The sequence below is a fragment of the Salarias fasciatus genome, chromosome 4 (genome assembly GCF_902148845.1).
Source record: "Salarias fasciatus chromosome 4, fSalaFa1.1, whole genome shotgun sequence".
NCBI classification, from domain to species: Eukaryota; Metazoa; Chordata; class Actinopteri; order Blenniiformes; family Blenniidae; genus Salarias; species Salarias fasciatus.
In genome coordinates, this window is record NC_043748.1 from 5,781,695 (window position 1) to 5,791,086 (window position 9,392).

A 9,392-nucleotide genomic window follows, 5' to 3' on the forward strand; every position below is an offset into this window, starting at 1 on the left:
CCTGCGCGTACATGTCAATGGCGTGCACTGAGACCCTGGTTCAGTGCGCGCTTAGAAGGACGGAGCGTTGTTGCAGAATGGCGGAGAAGATGTTTTGGGGGTTTACTTACCGTTGAGTGCGCCATAACTTGGCGTAGTGCAAATAAAGAAAAACGAAGAAAAGAAGCGCTGAGGACAGGTTACGCCAGGAACGCACTGGACGCGGAAGCGCCGTGTGCGCCGCGAACGTCTCCGCTCCCAACGGGAGCTCCTCCAGTGGGGTGGGAGCTGGGCGGAGCTAGGCGGAGCCTTGGGGAGATGCTACATTCGTGCTACATGCTAGTTTTCTAAAATCGCCAACCCTAGCTTTAAAGGTATACTGGAGGATCCTTAGAACCAATCAGAATTGTATGGTTCCAACTCGTGATTGGGCAGTCATAATGCCAGTCAATGTGGGAACGCGTTCGCGTGATGACATATCATGTCGAGTCGCCGCCTCTGTGCGCGGTCTTGTTTTGAGCCGCGCATGCGTAGAGTATTGTTTAGGAAGTGACATGCAGTGGGAGCGACCATCGCAGAAGCAGAAGCCGCAGAAGCGGCTTGTTCCTCCCACGAACACTTCCGAACAGGGGCGGGGTGGCCACCGGGAGGTTCTGGAGGTTTGTTTGAATGGCTGGTGTGTTCCGGGCCGGTGGGGTCTATTCCGGGCCGGCAGCCACAAGGGCCAATTATCAAACATGAGGAAAGCAGGACTTAAATAGGGAGACAAACAGGTGCAACACATGAGGCTGATGGACCACAAGGGAAAAGAGGACTGGACAACAAACCGAAACAGGCCAGAATGCGCAGAGAAACCTGGGGCCTATTGTACAAAAGTAGGATTCAGACATCCAGGATGAATGTCTGATCCAGGCTCATCCAATTCAAAACCAGAGTATTCGGGCTCACTTGGTCGCACAAAAGACTAATCCAGGATGGGAGCACATGGATTCATCAGGCCAGGTGAAGCCAATCCAGGATCAGCACGTGATTCCTTAAATAGGCCTCCGCGATCGATCACAGATTCACCATGAAAACCAGAGTGGCGCCCTTCTCTCCACTGGAACAAGAAGTTCTCATATACCCCTTTCCCACTGGTCAAAAAACCCATTTAAACCGGCTAATAATCGCCTCCTCATGGCAGTGGGAAAGTGTTTATACATCATTCCAACCTGGGTTGATCGATGCTGCAAGCGACCTGGGTTTTAATCGGCTCACCTCCGGCTCAACGCGGTAATTTACGTGATGACGTCGACGTAGCATGCCTACGTTTAGCGTGCTTGTTGTTTTTTTGGACACAGCGTGAGATATCTTTCGTCAAGATGACCCAGCATTGGCCAGATAGCGAGATCAGAGAGTTTCTCTTGAGCCATGGGGGGAATATTCGTCGACAGGTAACGGGGACAAGAGATGTAACGGTTAAAGGTAAAATGGTAAACTGTGGTAAAATTCCCGACGGTAATCATTACCGTTGCCTTTTTAAATTACCGAAATACCATGTTTGATGACCTTATTTGGCCAATAACTCACAATTGCTTGAAAAAGACGGAAATTATAGTTACTAGACGTAACTACAGTTTAGAGATGCGCGGACTGCGGTTGCACCTGCGGAGCCCGCGGATAACCGCGGATCTGGCGGATGACGTGTCGAAAAATTAAGATTTTAATTACATTCTGGCGCGTTGCGGTTGAAGCACTCAAATAAAAAAAAAAGCAACATTTTAATAGCCAAAACACTATTCTGCGGATGGCGGGCAGGTTCGGTTTTGAAAATTGATAAAAAATCTTTCATGCGGGCGGATAGCAGGCGGATGGAGATTTTAAGAAGCGGTTGCAGATGAAAAAATGAGCCATCCGCTCATCTCTACTACAGTTCTACGAGTGTGTGCGTGCCCACATATGGGCTTCGCTATTGGTACCCTCCTTTGGCGCCAGCCAGACACTGAGAAGATCAAACGAGTTGCCGCGCCAATCATGCCCGCGCGCTGGCGCACGCCTCGCCCCTCTCCAAGAGGATATAATCTGACGGCCCCGTCAGTTCTCCCTTCTTTGGATCAGCCCAAGAAAACACGGAAGCAGTCCAGCTGGGCTAGCAGGTAGGTGGGCACACACACAGTTGTAGAACTGTAGTTACGTCTAGTAACTATAATTTCTACTTCGTGTGGTGCTTAGCCCACCTATGGGCTTCGCTATTGGTCTCCTACCAAGGTGGAGGCCGTAGGGATAAATGTACTCCCAGCTGGACAGGCTGACAAGATCGGCACGGAAGAAGAAGCAGGCAGGCCATACTCCCAGTACAACCACACCAAGCCCCCAAGACACTGACGTCAAGCACCCTCGCACCGAGGCGCTGGCCGCACGCATGTCCAATAAAAACCGTGACACACCGTCAACGGAGCACACACACACCGGTCAGGACTCCCAGAGTCACACCGGCAGGCGGGCAAGATCTTCGCCGCGGTCTGAAGTCCCTCAGGGAAAACAGCAGTCGGCCAGGCCAAGAACCAGTCCACTTACGCGACAGGACCCCTGTCCTTGCGTAAGACCGACATGGCCATAGAATCACATATCCACAAAATAGGAGCACACGAAAGTAGACGCAGAAGCCCAAGAAGCCCAAGAAGCAGCTTGGCAGATGTCACACACCGTGACACCCCTGCACAGAGCCACAGAGGCGGCCATACCACGTGTGGAATGAGCACGAACCACCGCCAGCGGCGAGTGGTTTCATGCCTCATAAGCAGCCGTAACAGCACCACGAACCCAGTGGGCAAGGCACTGGGAGGACAGCGGGGCTCCACGCCCCTTGGCTCCGAACCCCACAAACAGCTGGTCCGTAGTGCGGAAGCTAGTTGTATGCTCAACATAACGCAGAGCTCTGACTGGACACAGCAACTGCAGCTGTGGATCATCCACCGACGAACCAAAGGGGTGCAAAGCTCCCTGATCCAGATACCTCTCGAATGAAATCCGAAGTGATAACCTTGGGATAAAAGGCCGGGGTAGGCCAGGAATGAACCAACCCACCATCCTGGCAGAAGGACATGCAGGAGGGGTGGACCGACAGGGCGCAGAGATCACTGACCCTTTTGGCAGAAGCCAGAGCCAAAAGAAGCAGCCTTGAAGGAGAGAATACGGAAGTCCGCTGGCTCCAAAGGCTCGAAGGGGGTCCCCCCCAGACCATCCAGCATGACGTGGATGTCCCAAGGGGGAATGACATGTCTAGGGGAGGCCTAAGCCTACACAACCCACGCAGAAACCGCTTCACCAGCGGGTGGCTGCATGCCAAAAACACCCAAAGCCAGCATGACCCATCGTGATGGCCGATGCAAACACTGCGAGGGTGGAAGCAGAGTGACCTCTATCCAGCAAACTTTGCAGGAACTCCAGAACCCCGGAGACGGCGCAGGAGCCGGGGTCCACCCCTCTCCGAGCACCACGACGTGAAGAGGCGCCACCGAGACCTGTAAGCCCTGACAGTAGATTGGGCCCTGGCACTCTGGATAGTGGACACCACAGCTGGGGGGAGATCTAGCCCTGCTAGTCTCACCCTCTCAGCATCCAGACCAGGATTCTCCTGCCCAAGATGGAGCGGGACCGCAGGGTGCCCCCCGCTTGGAGTAGGGCATCGGGTTCATCGGAGATAAGCCATGGATCCTCGACCACCAACTGAACCAGATCCGGGAACGACCTGGGGCCCGGGTCGTCCAGGGATACCACCAGAATGTGAAGGCCCTGCAACCACACTCGGCACAGCAAAGGGGTCAAAAAGTGGGTCGGAGGGAAGGCATACAGGAGGCCCGAAGCCAGACCCTGTGAGCCAAGGCGTCTATCCCGAGAGGGGGTTCGTCTGACGACCTGAGCGAGAACCAGACAGGCACCAGTCTTCGGAAAGTGGGCCTCCCCGAGACATTCTGTCCACACCGACACTGAGTGCGCCTGGCACGTGTCACGCTCTCAGAGAGGACAGGTGGCGATCTGCCCACAGCAGAATCTCTGCGGCCCTGTGATGCAGGGGAGGGGATCTGGTCCCCCCCTGCCTGTTCACGTAGGCCACCACTGTGGTGTTGTTTGACCAGACCAAGACATGTCTGCCCTGCAGCCTAGGCTGGAAATGAAGTAACACCTGCTGCACCGCAGTCATTTCCAAGACATTGATGTGAGTGGGCGTGGAGTCCCAGACACCGCCCACTGCGGAGTGGCCTAGAGTGCCTCCCCAACCTATGAGCGACGCATCCGTGAACACCTTGACGTGATGCGAGACGCAGCCCATAGGGACTCCTTGCTGGAGGCAAACTGGGTCCAGCCAGAACAGGAGGTCCTTGCGCGCATGCAGCGGAATCGAGACCTTTCTGTGCCTGTCCCGCACCGAAGATAGGCGGAGGCGACTGAACCATTGCTGAAGTCTGCGCATATGAAGGAGGCCCAGGCGCACCACAGGCTGGGCCGCGGCCATCATTCCCAGAACGGTCCTCAACTGGTGGACGCGGAACATGGGTGATGCAACCAGGGTCCTTAGAAGAGACAGGAGCGAACTCCACCTCTCCTCTGAGAGGTGAGCCGTCAAGGACACCGCATTCAGTTCCAAACCCAGATACATCATCTGTTGGGCCGGAAGGAGCGCACTCATGTCCTCGTTCACCACAAACCCAAGGTGTTTGATGTGGTGGAGTACCTGGGCCGTGTGATCCACGTGTTGAGGACCCGCAGGTCCAGAATAGGTCTCACTCCTCCCGTTTTCATGGGAACCAGAAAATAGGGGGGAGTAGAAGCCTGTGCTCAACTCCGTTATTGCACCCCGGTGAAGGAGTGAGGATACTTCCTCCATAAGTGCGGCCGCCCCCGAGGGGCAAGTGAGCCTCGTATAGAGGATCCCATTGAAAGGAGGCGGGTGACATGCAAATTGCAGGGCATAACCGCATCTAAATGTCCTGGACAACCAGGGTGAGAGCGAACCCAACATCGTGCGCCATACGTGAAAATGAAGTGTAAGCGGTTGCACCACGTTGACATCCAGGAGCCCCGGCCCGCCTGCCGTCTCGGAACAAAGAGGCAGGGGGCCCGTCATGAAAGGGCTGCATGCAGCACGGGTCGGGAGGCAGCGGGGAAGCCGACCGTCCGGCCGGTCCCCGGCATCTCGCGGCAGCAGAAGCAGGTGGAGGGGGCGTGGTCCCGAGTCGCATGGGGCCCACGACACCGTTGATAACCCTGGATGCCAGGGAAACAGCGTCCCGCTTTCCCACTGCAAGGATGCCGCTAACCATGGTCCGCGTGCCGTCGATTTCACCTCCGCTCCATCGCGAGCCCGTCGGAGGACGGCGGGGGAAAGGCGCAGGAGAGGGATGCTCGGTGCTCCTCACCCGGAGGAAAACAGGGAGCGCGAGTGAAAGTGCAGAATGCACTCCTGAGGGGGGGCAATCTGGGACGCTTGAGGGCAAGCACCGTGTCACCTGGGGTGCCCCTCTTCCGTGTTTCATGCATGCCGGCAGCGGGAAAGCCGCTGATCGTGGACCAGGTGCCGTCAATTTCTCCTCTGCTCACTCGCAAGCCTGACGGAGGAGGGCGAGAGAAAGGTACAGGAGAGGGACGTTCAGCTCTCCTCGCCAGGAGGCGGACAGGAAGCGCGAGCGAAACGGCACTATACGCTGCTGCCGGGGCTAAACTGGGATGCTCGGAAACTGACACCGCGTTATCATAGGCACCCGTCATGTGTGTCTCACAAGCGCCGGCGGCCGGGCTCGCCGCTGCCGCCGGAACAGGGGTGAGGGGACCTGCATCAAGTGCAATATGCCTTCGTGGCGTGAGCGCGACGCTTCTCGCGGCAGTCGAATCAGGTGGAGGTGGCGTGGTCCCGAGTCGCAATGGGCCCTTGACACCGCTGATAACCCTGGTTGCCGGGAAAACAGCGCCAGGCTGTTGCGCTGTAGGGATGCCGCCAATCTTGGTCCAGGCACCGTCAAATTCTCCTCCACTCCATCGTGAGCCTGTCGGAGGAGGGCGGGAGAAAGGCGCAGGAGAGGGAAGCTCAGCGCTCCTCGCCAGGAGGCAGACAGGAAGTGCGAGTGGAATGGCAGAGTCTCACAAGTGCCGGCGGGCAGCCTCGCCGCTGTCGCCAGAGCAAGAGTGAGAGGGCCCGCATCTAGTGCAATACGCCGTTGTGGCGTGAGCACGACATGCGTGAACATAATGATCCCGTCCAGGAGAGCCGCCATGGACCGGGAGAAGTCACAGCTGTGCTCAGCTTGCCCCAGCGATGCACGCACGGTGTAATGCAAAGGACTGTGCTCTTTAGAAACCCGGGGGCGCTTGGCCGTGGCCACAGCATCCCCGGCCGCCCCTGTAGCTTCTCTCATGTAGCAGCCGAAGAAGAGGACGAGGAGACACCCCTGTCGTGCCCCGCGACCTGCTAGGCTCGACACGCCATGCGAGCGTAGCATGATTTAAGGAAGCCTGCTCTCTAGAAGATGCGGGATGTGTGACCGCAGTCACAGCATTCCCGGCGGCCCAGGTGCTCCGCGTCTGACGTCAGCAGGTGTACCACAGGTGGAGTGGCTGCGTTGGAGGAGAGGAGGGCACAGCCACGCTTGGCACTCCCCAGCGGCACGAGTGTGGCATGATGCGAGGGATTGTGTTCTTTAGAAGCCCGGAACGTCTGGGTGCAGCAATGCATCTCCCCCCGTCTGGACACTCCACGTCTCATGATGGCAAGGAGTGAAAGTTATATTTTCCCGGATCCGCCCGGTGGAGGAGAGGGGTGAAAGATGACAGGGCGCCTCAGCTGACATCACTACGTCACTACGCTCAGCGCTCCTGCGGGAAAAGCCCACGGCCCGTGAGTGGGGGCGGGGGGTGTCCTTCCAACTCCCGCATAAACGTGGCGGCTGATGCAGAGAAGTCGGCTGTGAGCTCGAGCCACGTCGAGCTAGTGGGGCCGTGATCAGACCTGCTATCATGTCGGTAAGCGTGGGGCATCTGGTCCCAGCCAGAGCGCCCCCGGTCGCCCCTGTCCGCCGTTTCTCTCGTGTAGCGGTGGAAGAAGAGGAGGAGACACCCCTGTCGAGCTCAGCGTGCCTCTGTAGTGTGAGCGCGATCAGTAGAGGATTGCTCTTTGGTGATGTAACAGGCCTGACGTTCTATTACTTATATTACGGTAGAGGAGCACGCGGAGGGGGCCGTCCGTGATGCCGGAAACTCATTCCGTTTCGCACGTTCAGCACCCAGGGGAGGCTGCGGTGAACAGAGCCACGAGATGCTCCCCCGGTTCACAGTGCGGAAGCAGGAGACACGGCTCCCAAGAAGGCAGCTTGGCGCTCGACTTCTTCCAGCGGGGAGAAGAAGGCAGGTCGTCCAGGAATCACCCTGAGTTAGAGGCTTACTTCAGAAACAGTGGCCATGCCGGTCTTGTTTCAAGAGCGAAATGAAGCGTCCGCGGCAGGTGAATGGGCCGACGCCGGAAGGCGACAAGGATCGGGCCAGCTTGTCCATCTTTGTCTTTTTCTTTGTCTTTGTCTCGCAATGATCTACTCAAGGCTGAGAGAGAAGAAGGGAGAACAGACGGGGCCTTCAGATTATCCTCTTGGAGAGGGGTGCGGCGTGCGCCAGCACGCAGGCATTATTGGCACGGCAACTCGTTTGATCTTCTGTGTCTGGCTGGAGCCATAGGACGGTACCATTAGCGAAGTCCGTAGGTGGGCTAAGCACCACACGAAGTAGAACTATGCATCTGCTCTTATCGCTGTGTGTGTGTGTGTGACAGCCCGCTGTCCCACACGCACACAGGTGCGCATGCGCATCCTGCGTTGTTTTGGCTTTTGCATTCAGAAGAATGGCGGAGGGTGGCCGTATAGTGCAGCCGAGATTTTTTCCTCTTTAAAAAGGACAAAGTCCAAAGTCTGGACTTATTTCGGTTTATGTAAGGATGAAGACAGAAAACTGTTAGAAGATGGTCACCCAGTCTGCAGAAAATGCAAAAGAAAGTCCCAGCGAAGGGAGGAAACACGCCAAATCTCTATGACCACCCCCACATAATTTTACAGCAAGTGTAAGGGAAGTTAACTTTTAGCTGAAAATGTCACGGTGACAAAGTAGACTGACAAAGTCTAACGTTTATTTCTTTATTAAAGGACACGGACGTTTAAAGAGTTTCCTAACAGGCCCACGACACACGACAACAGACCCATTTTGTGCAATATGCCCCTGGGAGACATAGGGAACTAGGAGGCACAGTGCCCCGGGAGACTGGACAGAACCAGATATGACCATGATAAACCATAAGTATAAAAACATCTGAATAAAAATGTACAAAAAACTATCCAAATGTCTTAAAATACTCAAACTAAAAAAAGTACTACAAAATTTTAGGACAATAACCTGCTACCAATTCATCTTAATGCACCACAGTACATAACAGCACACTGTAAAACCATTTTTGTTCACTGAAATAAAAAAAATAACTGAAACGGATGATATCAATATTTTCAAGTAACAACAAAATCATCCCTTTTAAGTAGTACCGACTTTGCTTTTTAAGAGGCAATACCTGAAAAATGCAAGTATAAGTGGTAAATTCTCATTGAGCAATTTTACCATGAGGTTTTTTGTTTTTGTTTTATTTTAGTTTTGATAAAAGTCTAAAAGTTTACCTTTATCAGCAAATTATTTAAGTTAACAATCAATATTAAGTTCTGTTAACTTCAATTATCTTTGTCAAATGACACTGCAATGACTTTACTGTATTTGAAAAGCCTACTGAAGTCAAACTCAAAAGGGCATGATAAGGTACTCAAGCACTTTTTTTGAAACTTGTTAACTTAGTCACAATTTGTTTTTAAAAAGTTGCTTAAACTTTGTATACACTTTTTTCCCAATAAAATTTCTGATTGACCACATAAAAGCTACTGTCAGGGTCTCCTGTGTCTTCATGCCAACTCGTGCCACTTACCTGTTTGTCATATTCTGTTTTATTTTGATCTGTCTTGTCTGCATGTCGGTGCGCTTGTCCTTCGTGTCTGCTCCTTCGGTGTGTGTATCTGATTGTGTTAATGTGTCTCACCTGCGTCTTCCATCTCCCAGCGTAAATCTCCTTCCCCCTGCATCTCTGTGCCAGATGGTCTTGCACCCCATGTCGAAACATCCTGCCCTTGTTCCTTGTGTTTTCTCTGACTGATCCTCATGGTTTTTGGACTCCTGTTCATCTTCTGATCTTCTCCTGGATCTACTGCCACCTGAATTAAGCAAAGACATTGAGAAAATACACTCTCTGAACTCCTTGTATTGAGTCTGAATGTGGGTCTCGCCCTGAATTGTGATTGTAAGTCAAAGCCAAAGAAAAATAAAGAAATGCCAGTCACTTTATTAAATGACAATAAAGCACT